The 20750-nt window shown below is 38.0% G+C and overlaps 1 protein-coding gene across 1 annotated transcript in view; it reads right to left on the minus strand.

The window, feature by feature from the left end:
* rab6ba (RAB6B, member RAS oncogene family a) overlaps positions 1-20750 on the minus strand; it is a 74809-nt gene that overhangs the window by 53292 nt on the left and 767 nt on the right. The window lies entirely within an intron of this gene.

Below are 20750 nucleotides of genomic sequence, written 5' to 3' on the forward strand. Positions count from 1 at the left end.
GGAAAGTGAATTGCACAGCTCCAAAGTGGATTTGGTGTGTAATGTGTTTTCAGAGGAGGAAGTGCATGCTTAATTAACACAGGAGACATGCAGGTGGGTCTGCAATAACCTGCTTCCTGCTAACCACACATTCAGAATGAAGAGCACAGGTGTTAAGCTTTGCACCGTCTCTGAGAGGTCTGTATTTTAGCTAAATGTGTTCCTATAAATATTCCTGTACAACTGAATGTGTGTAATATTCACTTGTTTTGTTTAAAAAAAAATTATAGAGAGCAGCTTACGACCGCTTTATATTCCAGCCACGCAGGCTCATTCCTCCCTTTGCTACCGGCGCCTCATGGGGTTACAGGGGTATTAAAATTTGAGTTCCAGAAAGCACATTTAATACCAAAACACTGCATTTAGTCCGTCACTGTTAATAAACGATGATGACCGAGAACAACATAGTCGGTCATTTTTAAGTTCAGGATCTTTTGTCATGTTATTTGTGTTGTAGGAAGATACTGTCACTGTCATGGAAGATGGCTGTCATTTCATATGGTCTGTTCATTAGTGTACACACATTAGTTTTACACTAACCCTACATCACACGGTATCACCTGGTATCAGATGCTGGTGCTGGGGCAATCTGTTATGAATGCAAGTATATGCTTGGACTTTATGGACTTTAGAGGGTAAAGCAAGAGCGGCCCACATACACGAGGTTTGTAAAATGTCCACTTCTGCTTCGCTTTCACACTTTCCAGATCTCTATAAGAGCAACTCAATTAGAGTACATTGGACATGACAGCTAATGAAACACTGGTTCCGAGGTGTGTTCCCACCTTAAACCCAATTGTGCCTGGAATAGATTGCAGATCCACAAGGACCCTGATAGAATGAAGCTGAAGTTGAATAAATAGATGAATGAACGAAAGAAACAAAAGTTGCCACTTCTGTAGTCTAGAGGATTGATAAGTAAGCAGGAAGAAAAAAAATATTATATATATATATATATATATATATATATATATATATATATATATATATATATATATATATATATATATATAAAAATGCAAAGCTTTGGCCCAAATTAATTAATTAAAACAATCCACCCCCCACACACACACACATCCACACACACTTTTTTGTTCACTAGAAACAGCCCTCAGTAGAGTCATCATCTCTTCTTGTGAAGCCTAATGAAGCTTCTCTCTCTCTCTCTCTCTCTCTCTCTCTCTCTCTCTCTCTCTCTCTCTCTCTCTCTCTCTCCCTCTCTCTCTAAATCTCGCCTTCTAAAGAAGTAACTACAAATTTCAAATGTATAACTGGTAGGTTTGGAAGTCTTTATGTGTCTGTTTTTTCTCCAGCCATCAAGAGGCTGGCACCAGGTTTCAATGTTTAAATTAGATTCCTGTCGTTCATGTCTGCCGTCTGACAGCACTTTGGGAATGAAAAAAAAAAAAACTCTCCCTCTGAGTGTGTCCAATACGATCATTTGAGTGTTCCTGCTGAGACTGCCAGAGACCTAAAGAATCTCAGGAGCCGCAGTAAAGCACGGCTCTCACGGGAAAAGCAGGTCTATTGCACCTCTTTACATGCATCAGAATGTCTAATACTGTGTGGGAGTATAAGTTAAATATGTCTGCATGAGGAGAGCAAACAGGCTTAAACCAGTGTCTGTGGAGACATCATAGTCAGTGTGACAATGAAGACACTCAAATCAAATCCATGAGGAATCAATTGATAGATCAGACTAAGTAAGATCATGATAATTTCAAGGAATCTCCATTAATGAGAATGAGCATTTAGAAGAAACAGTTTATCTCTCTCTATCTATCTCTGTGTCTCTATGCCTCATTAAACTGAGTTGTTCGAATGTTTGCTTTCTCTGGCTCGGTGAACACGGAAGGAAAAAGGAAAACGACTGAGACACACCTGAGGGGACTGAACACAGAGTGACCGCCAGGCATAATTATCGATCTGTCTGTCATTTTACAATACCAGTGGAATTCACAAACCTGCTTGACACATTATTAACATGAGCAAATGGTCCCCAAATGGACTGTGTCCAAAAATGCAATACCCGCATCTGTCGACATGCACAGTCGCATGCATTAAGGACACACTCCAAGGTCATGAGGCATCTCAAGAGCAATGACAACCTGACTTCTTCCACTTTGTTATTTTTTGCCCATTATTATATTGTATGGACTTAGACCGCTCTGACTTTATTCGTTGTTTGAGACTGATGGCAACACAAGGGCCTGTCACGGTCTTGACACAAGTCAAATTACAAGACACATTCTGGAGTGTTAATTATACAGGAGGGTTTCCAGGGAGCTCTGTAGAGACTCACCAACCCCCGTCATGTCTCTGAAGCGTACACGTCCTGTCATACTCAGTGAAGGCCAGCTATGTGTTATGGGATTTAGACTCCCCTCTGTCTGTAGATGAACCACTCCATACTCATGTTTTATTTGAGTCTTTTTGTGATGTTAAATAAGCACTGGGATCAGCCTACTTTCTTTTCTTGCCTTGTGGTAGGTTTTCAATGTACATGCAATAATCGATGAGGTGTGCATAAGAAAACCTGAAATGGAAACGCTAGAAATGTTTCAAAATCCCTAAATGCTGTTACAAAAAGAATAAAAAGTGTAAAGACAAGACAGAAAATAAAACAGTGATGAAAAGAGACATCTTAGAAATAAGGTTTCACATGTCGACTTAATGGGGTCTTTGGTCTTTCTGCCAAATGCTGTAAATGTCTTTCCCTCCATACAACAGAGGGTTTATTTTTAACAGAAGTTTCCAAGTAACTCATTTTAATAAATTGTACCCTGTATACAAGGACTAACTAATGCACCAGGATAAACTATTATACAGAAAATGTAGGGGATCTATTGGGACTGGAGAAAGGGACAGGCAATATTTATGTAAATGACCATACTGGACATGGTGGCTTCTCATGCACTGCTGCATGAAGTTTTTACTGTGTTCATTAAGTCATCTTCACTAACTTTTTTGAATAGACAATGCCACTTAGTAGCTTTACAATATCCAGATCCAGATCCGGATTTAAATTTAGATCACTAATGGTGAAAGTGGCAATTCCCAGACATGATTGAAGAAGAAACCTTGAAAGGATCCGTATCAGAAGGGAACCCATCCTTTGTACATACACCTATAAAATCAATGAGACTACCTAAAATTCACATACACAAGTAATTCAATATAATAGAATACCAATATATACTTTATATTAATTCGTAAGCCCTACTGTTTAGTACAGTACAATATGGTTTAAGACGAAGTTACAGTATATGACAGCATTTGACAACATTTCTCTGACGCCTTTTCAGAATATTCACATAAGTGTAGACACACAACAGGAAACTCCTGTTGCTTAAAAATGTGTGAAATATCAAACATCACACATTTACACAATGTACAGTATAAATCTATCACATCTCTAACTAGTTTATGAAGTGAAGCATTACAGCTAAGCTCCTTCTGTCAGATTTTAGCCTACAGCCAAGGCATCAGAAATCATCTCCTCACGTAGCTGCCTGTGTCTTCACCCCCTAGATCATCGGCCCCATCTGTGTCGAACTGGTCCCCGTCTGCAGCCCAACTGCTCCTCCAATACACCACATTGTGTGGCTCAAGGACATGAGGAAAAGACAGCTATGGGTCAATGTAATGATGTGAGCTCAGATATTTGGGGCAGAATGCGCTAGATGATGAAGGGAAGGGTGATGTTCTCCCCATGGTTCAGGGGTTTCCTCCAGTTTTTCAGTTTCCTCCCACAGTCCAAAAAGATGCTGATCGGCATTTTTAAACTGTCTATAGTGTGGGTGTAATTGTGCGATGAGCTGGCGTGTAGCCTGCCTACCCGAGTACCCTGGGATTGGCTCCAGGCTCCACATGACACTGTGCAGTATAAACAGCTCAGAAAATTGCTGGACGGATGGATGGATAGTAATTGGGTGTGAATTTCAGTGCTAGCCTCATGTGTTATGATAGAGCCATGAGTGACAGAGTTATCAAATATCGATTTCTTATTATAATTGTTCAGCTGTAATTGGGGTCAGTGGCCCGTCAATATCAGCAGGTAGCAGGCAAGCAAGCCACAGCTGGAGTCATTTATATTGGCTGGGATATAATACGTCTAAAATGGGATATCATCACAATTGTAGGTGAATTTGCTTTTCATTTGAGTTGTCTGCCTGTAGCCTGGAGAGAAATTAAAGAGAAAGTTGCATTAAGAGAGATTAAGAGAGAAACTGCAACAGGGACTGACTAGAGGGAAAAAAGTGAAATAAAACACTGCATTCAGCATCATTGCTAAGAGAACTGTGGTGGTCTTTAGAGGAGTCAAAAAGAATAATCGTCCCTGTGCTTCTTTCCCCAGGCATCTCACACATGCCTGCAAATGCTGAAGCCAGCCATCCTTCATCCTGTCAGAAATCTATTTTTGAGAAATAAAGCAAATATTGAACAGACTTCATTTCATAAATTGTAATCTGTCTGGTCTCAGTCATGCTTGTTAACATACAGTATACACTGCCAATCAAACCTCTGGAGACAACACACCTTTCAAACCAGCCTTAAAAATAAGAATTTTCTTCTTCGGTTTGCATAAACGTAACATATAAAAGACTAACCGGGTCTAATTAGAGAAAAACTGTTACACAGTACTGTTTAGACTTTTACTTTTAGCTACATAAAAAATGTTGTAAAGCAAATTGCCTTCATTTTCCCCATAAAATGTCTAATAAGAAATAAAAGAAAAAATAATAAATAAAATCAGTAGTGTCAGGAACAGTTTACAATGTTTTACAAGAACATTAGCTGGTAAAATTTACTGAGTATCTGTCGCTGTTCTTCCTAAAACTTTGAGTGGTACACTTGCTTCCTTTCTTAGTATACAACACATGCATTTTTTGTTTGAAAAGTGGTCTGTAATGTAATAAGTTGCATTCCTTACTGACAATTTTTGTACTGTAACATCTGTTGGAAAATGCTTGGAAATGTGCAATGTTTTTTTTTAATGATAATTCAGAAGCCATAAAAGAAACATCTATTTGCATAATACTGTATATATTATAGCAGCTTAATAATTAAGAATCCTACAAAACTGCCCTCATCGTCTCTAAATGCGTGTTGACATTTGGTTCATATATTTCCCAGTAGTGGTGTATAATATTATTATTATTATTATTATTATTATTATTATTATTATTATTATTATTATTATTATTAATAATAATAATAATAAAGTTACAATTGTTCATGAATAATATTTATTATTATTATCATTATCATTATTATTGTTATTGTTATTATTATTAATAATAATAACAATAACAATAATAATAATAATGATAATAATAATAAATATTATTCATGAACAATTGTAACTTTATTATTTTAGAACTTTTAAATAATTATTTTATTTGAATTCTTTATATTTAAAATTATTATTCATATTTGTTTTTGAAAATCATTTGAATTATTTTATGTTACTAATTAATAAATTAATAGATCAAGTACAACATTTTTACATCAGCTGCTTCCCATTTGTAAATATAGGTTTATATTTCTGAATTTATTTTTTTTATTATGATTAGTATTTATAGTATAGTATATTTTTTATTATGATTAGTATTTATAGTATATTAGAAAAGAGATATCATAAAATCTTTGTGATCTCAGAAAAGTATATTGTGACAGAATTGATCACTCAATTTATATTATGGTCATATTTCCCAGACCGGGTAAAAAAGGTGATTACAAAATGTTAATGTGATCCTGTAATAACACACAGTCATATTGCCTTTCAAACACTTAATTGGGAGAAGAAAAAAGCTGCTAGTCAGAATGAAATAACATATTTGTTAAATTATTTCTAATTGAAACCCCACCCTGTTTCATCCAAACACTTCATGAGCTTCAGGTCTGCTGGAAACACTGCAGTAATTTAAACTCCTAACAAAAATATACATTCCTGTAACATTCATTCATTCATTCATTCATTCATTCATTTTCTACCACTTATCCGAACTTCTCGGTCACGGGGAGCCTGAGCCTGTGTATCTCAGGCGTCATCGGGCATCAAGGCAGGATACACCCTGGACGGAGTGCCAACCCATCGCAGGTCACACACACTCTCATTATTCCTGTAACATGTTAAAATTAATTTTAAACCATGTAAAATAAAGATATTAGTGCTTTCATATTGTGATTTTTGCTGTATTTTCTAGATTGAAAACATGTCAGTGCATGACTAGTCCTTTAACACTGCCTGGTGAGGATATTGGCTTAGCAAATGTTGTAATTTATTTGTTTGAATTTCTGTGACTCCACAAATCCTGAGTGTGAATAATGGAATTATTTTGGGCCTGGGCAGAGATACAGTGGTGCTGAAATACACAACCGGATTCAGCATAGCAACCAGCAGCGTTCTCTGATGTTAAGTCCAAATGCTGTCACGCACAAAATGAGAGAGATTCTTAGAGCTGAAAACAGCTAGACGTTCTGAAGGGCTGCATTAATATTCAGTGTCTCACTTCACAGGAAGAAACAATAAACATTTCTTGTCTTTCCAGTCATTTCAACTCCACATCCATCTCACTGTTAGCGTCTCCGGTTGGACCAGGAGTGGGTTAATTAAGCATCGAGTGTGTTTCAGCCAGTCCCAGCAGCTCATCATTTGTGAGTGAGTATGTTTCTCCCTCTCTTCTCCTGTCCTTCCCAAGAGAAAAGCAGAGAGTGTACACACACTAAATGAGGTGTTGAAATGGAAATAAGTTTGTTTCCCTAAATTTACCATCTGGCTGGTGTGTACTGAGCCTGGAGGTCAGACCTGCTTGTACAACACCTGGGAGTATAAACTGCACAAAACAGCAGAGAAACAGTCCTGTTGAAACAGTGCTCTCTCTAAATAGGTCTTTCACCACAAAAAAATGGCTTATAGATCATCTCCTAACTGAACATCATTCTCTGTAGGACCCAAAGCTAAAAGCAGGGCTGCAGTTGTGCGGTGTGCAGGGTCATGAGGTCGAAGCCCGGTGTTAGACAGCAGGAGATCATTAGGCTGCTCAGTGCTGTGTGAGAGCTGGATGAAGGATGTGATCAACACTGGCTCACTGACCAAGGGGCTCATCTCAGAGGGGTGAGCTGAGAAAGACAGTAAATACTCACACACTGCAGAAGTCACTAAAGCAGAACTTAGTCAGCATAGCACAGTTAGCATAGTAGTGCAGCATGGGGCTCAGCTGGACCAGTCACGGTCATTTGTTATTATAATAAAACCTTGGACTGCAAAGACAAAACACCAAAGCTAGACCATTTACTGACTACTGCATTCACTTACACAAAACTGGTAGAGAGAAGATACAATATGTTTTAGTGCAATGCCCATTAACGAATTCCTGGAAGCCAAATAGAAAATAATTAATCAAATTATAGCTAAATGGAGGACCGCTCTTCAAGAATAAAGAGAACAAGTATTCCTATCACTATGGAAACATGAAAGCATTCAGAAAGCTAATAAGCATTATACATTAAGAAAAAACCTTAATAAAGCCAAAGTGGCAGTGAAGCAGGATCTAATCCATGATTCTAAGATTACGTTCCCTCATACAACAACTCACAGTGACAAAGTGATCGGAGAATCTTCATTTTCTCAGAACTGGCGATTTCCGCTAACATGAGCGACAGTAACCATTGACAACTAAATGTAGGCGTGTCCAGTGACACAGTCAATTGTGAAGAGCACACATTGCTTTATACACTGATAAATATTTTACACAAATGTCAAATCTCCCTCCAGAATATTTCATTTTTTTGCCAAGAAAACGGATTTGTTGTGAAGTGGAATGCTTAATGTGCCACCCACTGAGAAACAGTATTACTATGGCAACAAGTAGTAGGAACACCTACTGACGACTTCATAATACAGCGACTTAAGACTCACGGCAATAAAATCACTGTATGTGTGAATGAAAATATCATCGGATGATAAACAGGTGTTTACGTAGATGTTTTTATATCAGATACTGTATATAGGCACATTTTTGGCAGTCAATTTATGTCCCTCTGGTCGAATCTAGGACATGAAAAGAATGTGCTGTAACAATAACAAAAAGAACCTTAGAGACTCAGAGCAAATATCCTGCAACATTCCAACAGAGAACTGGTATCAGCTACGATAAACAATGAGGAACTTCTAAAGGGATGTATTTGTTGTGAACTTTTTGGTACATGGTTTGGGTATAACAAATCATGCCAAGGACCAGTTTTGTATGCAGGATCTAATGCTATATAGATGAAAACATTATCAATTTTAGAGAAAATTTAATATATTTTGGTATAGATTGTTTCAAGACATAAAATTATGCATATTGCATAAGATTTTATCCATATTGGCCTGCCATGGTATTTACTAAACAGCTAAGTGTTTGCATCTCATGTAGCGTCTTGCTTCAAATGACAATGTGAAGCTCTGTAATCTGCGTAATTAAAATATCACTTGAAACATTTCCAGCACAATTCCACCATTTTGGAAGTTTTGGAAACTTGTGTCATAAGAGGCCCCTAATATATTACAGCATTTTTTTTACTTTTCCAGATTAAAGAAAGTCACAGTATGTCCTTAAGCACCAGCAGGTATCCTGAACTTTGGTTACTGTCTGCATGGATTAACATGGTTTAACATTTTCCTCCATGTCATCATGGGTTTCCTCTTGGTTGTCTGGGGTTTCCAGGTTCACTAAGTCTGAACGAGGGTGTGAATGTCTGTACATTTTAACTAGAGATAAACTGGTGTATTTTAATGACAGTGTGTATTCATGAATCTAAATGCTAGTCGGCTGGAAAGGCTGACGTTCAACACAAATTCTGATTTTGAATGTCCTCAGTGTTTCTTTTCCATGTCAGTTTTTTTAGGTATGATAATGGAGGTAGAGGCTGGAATCCCACTGGAGGCTGGAATCAAGACTCACTGAAGCGTGTAGCATATGTACTGCACTGCTTGCTATTCAACAGCAGGAAGATTGCTCACTTCAAAAATCAAGGGCAACCCACCAGTTCAGAGGGGAAACACACACACACACACACACACACACACACACACACCTTACGGAGGAAGGCACATCATACTAATATATGCTGTCAATTACACGGTTAATTATTAAATGCGTCCAGGCACATGCCATCCAGCTTTAATTGCTCAATAAATCCGTTTGCTTCCTCTCATATCTCAGCAACCCTGTAATGCAGTGAGAGATTTATGGGAATTCGTAGAAAATATTCTGGCATACTTCATAGCCACTAAGTAAATATTTAAAAAAAGGTCCTACAATGTGGCTCTTAAATTATTAGAGAAGCCATTTGAGATGCAAAGCAATGCAGAAGGTTCTAGAAAGGATGACTATCTCAAACAGAGCGGAAGACAAAAAAGACACAGCTGAGTTTTATAGCTCGTGATCAATTACCGCCTATTAACTTGCAGCTGAGTCAATCGATATTGGATCAAAGCTGAAAGGGGGCTACGCCCCACAATCCATTTGACAGGGCAGGGCACTGCTGCGAGAGATGGACACTGAGTTGAAAACATCCAGTGTTATCTTAAGATGCATCGGAAACTGAAACCCGGCCATTCTGCAGCTTTTGCTCCTAACATGAAAAAAAAATACTTTTTCCCCTCTGTTAAATACACACAAACCATAGACATGTCTACTACAGTCACGTTGGATTAGGGCTTGTTTAATGCTGCAGCAGATGGGACAGCTCTATTTCCTCAGCAGAAGCTTGGCCCAGACTCTGATATCCCATTTTTGCACGGGAAACAAAATCTTCTGAAATAAGAAAGGACTCCTCATAAAAAATAAAAAGAAATAAATAAAAATCAAATGCACTCCAGCTCTCTTTTACAAACTAAAAGAAAATGGGTTTTTAAAAGTAATAAATGGCTGGCCAAGAGCTCACAAATCCACTGGCACGACTAAATCCTGCGCCTGCCCCTGTGGTCCTCTGCACTGCCAACTCATCGCTAAGCCTGTCATATCCCAGCCCTCGCCTTAATTTGGTTCAGCAGGTTCATGAATTATTGCAGGGAGAAAGCTGGAGACCTGCTTCATGTCCTTCTCCATCATGGCTGAGGGCCAGCATAACTGCTCTGCACCACACCGGCACCAGAGCAGAGACGAGATAAGCCTAAGCACTCTGCATTTCAGCAAGGATTTATTTGTCCATTTCAGCCTGAGATAGCGTGCTGTGGGGGCAGTAATAGTGTTTAGTATGCTTGTAGCATTGATCCTGGTCACTCTGGATCAAACAAAGAAGTGGAATCCTGAGGCTGTATGACTAGAAATATTTAAATAATCAACCGGTAATTTGAAAACTGGTCCAGGTCACGGTTATTATTATATGAGGTAACACACATACTCCAGAAACTCATATCTTCGAAAACGAAAAAAATAATATGCAAAATAGTATATCTGTGTACCAATTGACCCTATTTAAGTTCTTAAAAAACATTTGGCAAATGAGAGCATGCAGCATGGAGACAAAGATCCTTATTCTCAATTTAAGGACAAATGAAGAATGTAGCAGAGCCTGAATGGTTTCTTACCATGTTCAACTCCAGCCTTGGAAGAGCCTGAATACTAGACTGAGTCGCCCCTTTCAGCTGACATGCACTGCTAATCTGATTCTAAACTAGCTGAGTAGCATTGAATAGTGATGTGAGAGCTACAGCTCACACAGCCTGGGACACAAAGGCATTCACAATGGAAGTCACAGTGTATAGATTTTAAGATGTAAACTTGTTTAGCTTTAAAGGACCACAGGAGCAGAATTAAAAAAATAAAACCCCTGCACTACATGCAGCATGATATCAGTGTTATCAGATGTAAGTGTTATCAATCCATTAAAGCAAAAGTAAATATACACTTTTCCCAGTGGTGAGTTGTGCACCTGACTGTGGGATTGACTTTATCTTGTCTGATCATATTTTTTTAAAGTGAATTTATTCACCATTTTCACCGCCTGCCTCAGTTATTTCGACTTTCCTGAACCGTCAAAATCTCCCCACAAGAGTGACTAGTGACGTGACATGAGTAGTTGAATGATGTGTAGTAATTAGTTAATAATTACACCAAGAAGATTTAGTTTTGAAAGCAAACGCAAAATCTGCTATACGTATGCAATAAACCTGATTAAACTGGCAGTACAAATAGATATCTCTGTTTAGCAGTTTAGTGTAAGCCTCACCTCCACAAAGTGCTCATGCGCTTCCAGCAAACAGTGAATCACCATAAGGAAATTACAACCCACACATTATTCTAATCATTCCTCACTTTTATTGGTGAGGTTTCATTACGTTCAGCCATATAATCAATACTGTAATTACAGATAGCCAGGCTTATTAAAACCAAACAGAATCCAATAGAAAATGTTTAAGGTGTTGTGGGGTCAAAAGGGCACAAAGAAAGTAGAAGAAATGGCAACTCCGGAGTGACAAACTACATCCATTTGCATAAAGTTGCAGGAGTTTTCAAGATTTTTTGCTGTCGCAGACAAACATTCCACAACTTAAAACAATTCTTTGGTCATGTGTTTAGATTAGTGAACTAAGAACATGTGATGTGACATGCTCTCAATTTTATGACACTGAAAGCAAATATTACAGAATTAAAAACTCAGAGCATCAATGGTGCTATGAAGCTCATCTAAAAGCAACCAGTAGTACTGTGGCAGAAAATGATCTACATTTCAAAATCATTTTCATACAGTACAACAGTAAATTAAAAAAAAATAATAATTGTGGTTTCTTCGTGATCAGAACTACTCACATTCTGGGATAAATTTTGTTTTCTTTTTTTCTTTTGTCATATAAATGAAATAAATAAATAAAGTCTGAAATAAAACAATATAGTTTCATTGGTAACTATTAGCTTTTCTCATAAGACTCTTTCTCTCTCGGTCAGTTTCTTACTCATTTTAAACACAACCAGCACGAACAAGAATAATCCTGGTCAACTTTACAGCAACTTTTGTCTAATGACACTGTCTGATCAAGCCACAATAAATACTTAGAATTATCATATTAACCTCTGCAATACTGATAAAACAGAAATAAGCAGTTTGTTGATTAGACTTCCATTTTAAATCATTTAATTTACATTTATTGTGATCTGTGAGCAGCCGAATCATCTAAATATCAATAATTAAACATCAAATGAATAAAATATTAATTTTGTTACTGGAGCCCAATCATTCACTGTGACATATTACAGATTTACTAGTTACTTTTAATATATTACACAGCATAGAGCTATAAAAATCTATGTCTGTCTCAATTACTCAATAAGTGGTTATCCTGAGCAAAGCATTATGGGAAATCTAGGATAAATGACTCCATCTCTCCTGTCACTATGGTGTTTACTTTGCAATTTACAGCTCTGGCTTCTCAGAGTGCTCTAGTTTGGTTATGATGCTGCTGACCTCGACCTCTGAATCAATACACTCTTCTCTATAGCGGTCTCCATCAGCAGGCATCTAGAAAAGGTCAAAGCATTACTATATTAACTACGTTACTGTAGAACATACACGGTTCCTGTACGAGGCAAAGAGCTCTTCTTCACCAATTATCATCCAAATGCTGAAAGATTCCTTCCCAGATCATTTCTGCCATTTGCACAGTGAAGGCGTGCCAGGTTTGGTTCGGCTGCCAGCAAAAAATAGAGGAAAAAAAAATTGCCAATAAATTCAAAGAATGGAAATATCAAGGGAAACCTCAAAATTCTTTATTTTATAGATTCTGACTGGTGCTCGTAAACAGTTTCAAGGTTTGCCTGCCTGTGAGGACTTATATCAAGACAGCTCTGATAATGGCTTCTGGAGAACTGAGACTTTCTCTCCTACCATGAACCAATCCTGTGCAGAGAAACTGCCCACATGGAAAACAGGCGAGACCTGCTGCATTCCCAGAAGGTGACGTAATTTATCAAGCATGTCCAATAAATGAAGCTGGCTGTAATGATTATGGAAATACAGCAATCCTCGATCAAATATGCATTTTCTTTGTCGGCATGTATATCCAGATGATGAATACGATATTAAATAAATTCTTGCAAAGGTTAAAATGAATAAAATGTGATAAATAAATGGAGAGTTTATATTTCTGTACTCATTTTTATCAGTCTGCTGGTGACATTTTCAATTGTGATGGGTTCGGTATTATTACAATTCAAAGGGTTCAGTTAAATTTCACAGAAAACATCGGAAAGTAATATCTGTGACTTTGATCGTGGCATTGTTGTTGGTACCTGATGGGTTGGTCTGTGTATTTTGGAAACTGCTGATCTCCTGGAAATCTCCTGGAAGTTTACACAAAATGGTACAAAAAAATAAATAAAAAATCCTGTGAGCAGAGAGTCTGCGGGATGCAACACCTTGTTGATAAGAGAGATCAGAGGAGAATGACCAGCTTGGTCTGAGCTGACAGGAAGTCGATAGTAACTCGAATTATCACTCTCACATCCATGCTCGGAGAAAAAAAGCTTCTCAGCAGGCACAAAACATCAAATTTTGACATGTATGTGCTACAACAGCTGTAGACCACATCAGGCTGCACTCCTGTCAGCCAAGAAACGGAATCTAAGGCATGGGCACAGACTCACCCAATCCAGACAGCTGAAGATTCGAAAAACACCAGATGATATATCTTTTTATCGTCAACTGTGCAGTTCGGGTGAGTCTGTGCCCAGGATTGCCTCAGATTCCTTTTTTGTCTGAAAAGAGTGGATCAAAATGCTAAAAATCGTAACACAATTGGTACACACTCATACACACACAAACCAGCTAATTCATGCAAATTAACATAAGAAAACAAAATAGCATTAATTTAAACTCTTTTAAGCAGCCAGCCAAATGTCCAGCCAAATTTCCTAAAAAAAGGTTAAAGTGTAAACAGATATTGCTATCCTCCATGTGATTTTGGGTTCTCCACGCACATATAATAGCATGTTTTCTACAGCTGCTATTGAGAAAACTTATACAGTATATTGAAAATTTTGAAAAACAATCTCAACTGGGAAATACAATCTGCCACTTTCCTTGTGAACTGCAGGGATTATTGTGTTTTGGGACAAGGCCAGCAGCAATTCTCCTCTTGTGATAGCCTTGAATATCACCTGTAACCATAGTGACTAGCTCGGAGACATATTTCAACAAGAAATCGCTCTAACATTAAAGATAACAGGATGACAACATTTTGTTTCCCAAAGCTTTATGGCATTATTATAGCTTTATAGCACTATTACTGCAACACTGGCCTTTGCCATAATGAAACAGCAACATGCAAGCGAGCCTCTAACTACAATAAATACATTCATTAATAATAGTCTTGTTTAATGCAAAATAAGTAGCACATGCCCCACCCAAAAGTGCTGACATGAGTTCAACAATTCTTCTAGTGCATCTCCATGCAGGATTACATACAGCAACACATAATGGAGCATGGTCTTTAAATGTGCACAGAATTAAGAATAGAATTTTCCAAAAAAACATAATGACATCACATTTTAGAACAGAAATAAAGGTTAAGGGTTTGAAAAATGTTTTTTGCAACTCACTTTGGGAACCATTTGTTTTATATAAATAGTGAAGAGGGAGTGAGAAGACAAAGAAAACTCACCATGTGAATCTCATTAAAATGCAAGAGGGAACCACCGAGCACTAAAGAGAAAAGCAAGCTGTGAAGCAATAGACTGTGCATTTTGTAGCCACACACACACACACACCACACACATACACACACACACTTACATGCAAAGTATTTGAACATATAGGCTCCCGCAGGGGCAAAACCAGACTTTCCAAGCCTGACCAATCAAGTAAGAGTGATGTATAATTAAAAAGAGATTTGCAAGGATGCAGAAAACAAGACTCTGGGGAGGAAAGAGTTAACATGTTGTTGCAAAGGTTCTCAGTTCCAGTCCTGGAGAGCCACTGCTGTGCCCAGTGTGATGAATTCCCTGCTCCTAGTACACTTGACCCAGCTCCTGAAGAGCTTGATAATTAGCTAATCAGCTGGGTCAGATGTGTATCAGCAGTACAGAAAAGCTTGTCTTGTACACTATTCTCAGTAGCCATGTCTGGAGTTACTGTAACAATCTCTACAAACAGCTATGAAAAATTAATGTTTAAAACACAGCTCAAAAAATGTCTAATTGTATAGATTTACTGTATTTGGTTCCATTAGACTTCTTTGCTATATACTGTAGCATGTTTTTCACTTATGAACCCCTTCCCCCTCTTTAAAAAAACCCAGTAGAATTGCCTTACTGTTCTCATAGGTTTTTGACTGTGAGGTAATTTAATACATAACTGAATTTATCTGCATGTCAAGTAAAAATGGCCACAACATAATGAATCGCTGTCCCAGGAGCCAATGTAATTGTGTCTAGATCAAGGTTTAAAAAACAACAATTATTTTCTCTCAGCTTATAAAAGATGAGACAGTTTGGAGTTCTGTTATTGGATTTTTGTGGTTATTATACAGAAGGTGTAAACGGGACAGAGAACAGTTTCTACCTCATTTCACAGCTCTCATTTTGAATTGTGAATGAAGCCAACAGTTTGGGAAAATAAAATAGGAGTGAAATTAAAATCTGATGAAGGTCATGTTATTTTATGCATCTGATAAAAAAAAAAGTGAAATAAGTCAGTTAAATGTAACACTTGAGATCGGGGCTTTTAAACACCAAGGCACACATTTGGACTAATCCGGCATACATGATTAAAAACCCTGCTTCATTCATTTTTTCCAAAGAAAAAAAAACACACCAAAGGAGCTGCTCAGATTATTCAGTAATACAAACAATAATTCCCACCAAAAGGTTCAGGCGATTGGGCACTGTTTCATCTCTCCACTGTCTGAGAGCTCTTCACAAATCAAACAGCGAAAATGAGCAAAGTGTTTATCTCAGCCATTATCATTAAGATCCTGAGTAAACATCAGAGCAAATCAATAGGCAGGATGGTGGAGTCACATGCGCCAAGTGTACAGAACATTCCAGCTTTCATTTGCCGTTTGATTTGCAGAATACTGTTGCCTGGAGACGTGTTGATTAACAGATTTGCCACCTGATCAGAGTCTCTGTGAGCAACCCGATGAATCAGTAAACCACATATTGCCACTAGCAACTCTGTCACTGCAAAATTTATCTGCTGAATTATAATATTATCATTTCATTGAAACTACCTGAATGACCTAATATTGACTAGACTTGAGAGCAGGACCTTCTGCTGACTGGGTGTCGAGGTGGACTAAGTAATTGGTGTGAACCATTTTCACAATAGCCTTGTTCATTACAGTGAGACAGGAAGTTGGCAAGAGATCACTTTGTCTCTGAGACTCAGCAACTGAGACTTCTGAGCAAAAAAATACAAATCCCTAACTGACAAAAAAAAAATACATCCCTAACTGACTTAACAACTGGCTAGAAATTCCATGAATTTAACTACAGAAGCCATTCCAATGTGGATGACAGCCAGAGAAATAGAGGACAAAGTCCTCGACAAGTCATTCATCATGTATCTCATTGAATATTCCGACGCTCCTGTCCTCATTCTCCTCATTCTCCTCAGTCTGAGCCATCATTCTTGATTTCGACTCTTACAAGACGCGTCATATTCAAGTTGCAAATGAACTGTGTCTTATTAATGAAGCTTGCTATCTGACAGGCTAAAGCAAAAGGAGTTGCCAGATTGCAGCTGACAATCGTTTGGATAGTCCTGCTGCGAAAAAAAAATCTTCCACTGAGTTTCTCAACTATACAAACAGACAGAAATATTTCACATAAGTAGTTGTCTAATATTTACCCATCATGCACAGACAGGGCTCGGGTGTAAAAACCGACAAATCCAAAAGCAAAATAAGCCCAAATCAATGTCAAAAGCCAGGCAAAGTGTGAGGTGATCAGCAGAAAGAGTTAACTAAATAAGCAAAACAGACAAGGTCAATACCAGACAAGTGTGTACACATACAAAAGCCTTAATGTGAGGGGAAAAACTTCAGAAAGATCCACAAAGTCCGAGTCATTTACAGGGATGGTACTGATTAGGACCAGACGGGTGGGGCCAGAAGTACAGCATAGTAGAACTATGTAATGAGACAAGTGACTGGATTTGCAGATTATTGTGAGGATTTTGAGTTTATGGCAAAGGAGATATTACCAGAACTCTATAGACTAGAACATATTGTTATGCTTTCTGTGTGTTCATGCATCACCACTATCAATGGTGAGAGTAAACGATGCCATATGACCAGGTGGGATTCATGGCTGTCTGGCCACCAGCAGGCCACCAATGGAGGGAGCCAATCAAAGTTTGTTCTGGCTTGTCTGCCCAGCATCATCTAAACACAGAAGGAGGAAGGAGAACGTCCCTGAGGCAGTCTGGTGTGCCAGAGCATGATAAGTAACGTTATCTCACCCAGCCTAACCGACGACCAGGAGACTGCCTCTGTCTCCTCGAGTCATCTGTTGAAATGCTTAATTCAGAGCAGCATCTTGTTTTCAGAATTACAAATAGGCTGGGTTGAGCTGCATGGGCAGCTTCTTCTAAAGAGTCTTCTAATCTCCCACCCTGTTTACCGGGAGACTCCTCTCCGCCCGATGGATTGCCTCCGGTCAATTTCTTCTCTTCTTTCTCATCCTCAATCCCCTTATCTGCCTCCTTCTCCAGTCTGACTCTTCTATATTTTTCTTTCTCTTCCCATGCCTTTTGTATCCCTTGAGACTGGTCTAACAATAAAATGCTGCAGGACTTGTTTATATTTCAAAGTATCACCGCTACTAAATGCTATAAATTATCAATGTGTGGAAAAGAACATAAATTGTCTAAGAGAGAAAATACACAGTGGTACTGAAATTAGCCGTCAGGCAAAAAGAGTCAGGATGATTCCCGGAACATGCCAAGAAAAACAGCACAAATCAGCAAATGCTTACAGGTTGAATTATGAAATAAATAATAATAACAGAATAACAACGTATGCCAGTAAACACAGATTAAAATTATTCAACTATAGGATAATCTTTACAAAGAACACTGACAACAAAGCCTGTTTAATCTGCTACAGCAGGGCCAAACATGCCCTTACTTACTTCCCATTATCCATGAAAGTACATTTTACAAAGGATTTCCTTACCGTTTTTCAAAGGTGCATTTTCAGCATGATTGTGGACAGACGCAAAACACAGGCTTGCAACCAAAATCAATATAATGTCTCAAACTGTGAGAACAAAATCGTGTGGTGTTACTGCTTCACCAGCCATTACAAAGAGAGCTGTTGCAGAGGATATTGACTAAGCATCAAGTCTAATGGCAGAAATCTGTTCCAGGTAACACAACAGACCAAGGCTGTCCTTCATGGAAATAAAAAAAAACATATTAGTTCATGGGCCTTCCATGTGACATGTTTTAAAGCAGCAATCGGAAACTAACCGTAGGCTATTCTTCACCTACTAGAACCACTCACAATTTCTACATAATTATCTAACTACAATTACATTGCTAATCGGGACAGAAGTATTGCAATTAATCCTTAGATTTCGGTCACGTTTCCACACAAATATAATCAGTCCATAAACATTTGTCTTATCTCCAATAGATTATTCATATGAATGCTTTGTAACTGTTTGTTCATGTATTAAATAATATTCAATGGCCTTGCAAATCAGCCACAATTGTTGAATTGATATGAACACATACAACACAGCATAGCTTTTGTTGCACTCCAAAAGGACTGGCGACTGCAGTAAAGATGGATAAAGAAGATTTTGAAAAAAATCTTTATGGTTAATTAGCTTCTTAGAAGTAAAATAAACCTTGAACTGAGGTAAAATTTTGTATGATTTTTTTCATTAATAGGCCAATATAAAAATTATTGGCACTGATAGGACTTATAGAGCAAAATGTAAAAAGTATATTCCTACTGTAAAGTATGTTCCTACTGTAGTTAAATCATCCTTTAATTTAATCCATGATTTAGGAACTTTTAAATAGTCATTCATGGCCACTGAGGTAACAAAGAGACCAAACTGCCTCAGTCATACATTAACCTAGTGAAGGTTAGAGAATATACAAATGGTGGCTGGGAAATCAGGAAATGGCCATATCTAATGTTAGGATAATCTTTAAGAAGATGTGTATTTTGCCTCCAAACACAGCAAGAATGATGGTTAAAAAGGTAAGAATCTCTCCAAGGATCACTGCTGGAGATTTGCAGAAGATGGCAGCATTTTGGGTCACCAACCGTCCAAATCCACAATTAGATCTATTATATGGCTCCTGCATGCCAACTATTTGAAAGATATGCCAGAGGGGAGCAAGAGTTTTTTGTCAACTCTGAAGCTGGTTTTGGCAGCTTGAGATATGTAGATACAGATATAGGAGATGCAGGAGCCACTCCCCACTGTTAATGTGGTGGGCCTGTTTGTTTTACATACAATGATCTGCAAACCTTGTTAGGTTCACGACATCATTGATTCCATAATGTATTTGGAAATTTCTGGCTTCCTCAGAAAGAGGCTACTGTATATCTGGTTCAAAATCTGATCTTCAAAAGATTCCAGAAGATCCTCCAAATCCTACATCCAAATCCTTACAAAAAATGACCACAGACTCAACCTTCTGACATGACCATGCCAGTCTTCTGAACAAAACTCCATTGAAATCCAGTGAAGTGAGCTGAAGAGAAGTGAACAGGAGTGCTCACTTGAATTCTCATCTCATGAAGCATTACAGAAGAAGACTCAGTACATTTTATGCTATCATATATTATGTAATGCTATATTATGAAGTATATGTAATTTACTTCCCTCATATTTTTCAGTGTGGAATTCAATTTAAATCAAAACCAGTAAATGACATTAGATTAGCAATCTGAATGCTCTGCAATGACTGTGCACCAAAATGAATGCAAATTATATTTTGCAATCTTTCAGATGAATTAAACCAAATTTTTCACTCAGATAAAATGTAATCATCGTCTGCCGTTTACATTACAATAATTCCCAAAATGTCAGTGGAAGGTCTTATTTGATTAGTGTACACTGCAATATGTATCCTTTTGCCTTTTATCATCCCCCAACCAATCCAGAGACATAAACCATGTAACCCCCATGTCGTACCCTAGTATGACCAATCATTTTATATGTCACAGTGACAGAAGAATCCTTCCCGTGCTATGTTACTTCCTCTTCATCAACCAGCGCCTGGACTAAGCACTAATGACCAGAGAACGGCAAATAATCCATCATCAGGGACTTTTTAGTTGTGCCAAAGTGTCTGAGGCTTAGTCACAAAATGATTTATTGGTTAGCACAAATTCTCCTTGGCTATACAAATCCAAGTGACATGCAGAAGAGGCCACGTCTTATGCTGATCACCATGTCTAGGGTGAGCTTTAGCTTTACTCCTCATTGTTCCTCAAGACATTGAAGACCAAACGGAGGCAAGATGACATTCCCCGGAGCAGATCCATGGCAACATTATTCCATTGCATGCAAATCTCCATCTCTGGTGAGGCATACAACCAATCATCAGTCCATTCATCTGAATAGGAGCAAGCCAGGGCTCTGTATAGATGATTCATTCAATATACAGCCAAACTGCTCTATTCTGATGAATGCTTATTTGTCTAGACACCATCTCCAAGTTCTCCCGATTATCCACGAGAACCTTTTTACATG

Source organism: Tachysurus fulvidraco, chromosome 5 (genome assembly GCF_022655615.1).
Source record: "Tachysurus fulvidraco isolate hzauxx_2018 chromosome 5, HZAU_PFXX_2.0, whole genome shotgun sequence".
NCBI lineage: Eukaryota > Metazoa > Chordata > Actinopteri > Siluriformes > Bagridae > Tachysurus > Tachysurus fulvidraco.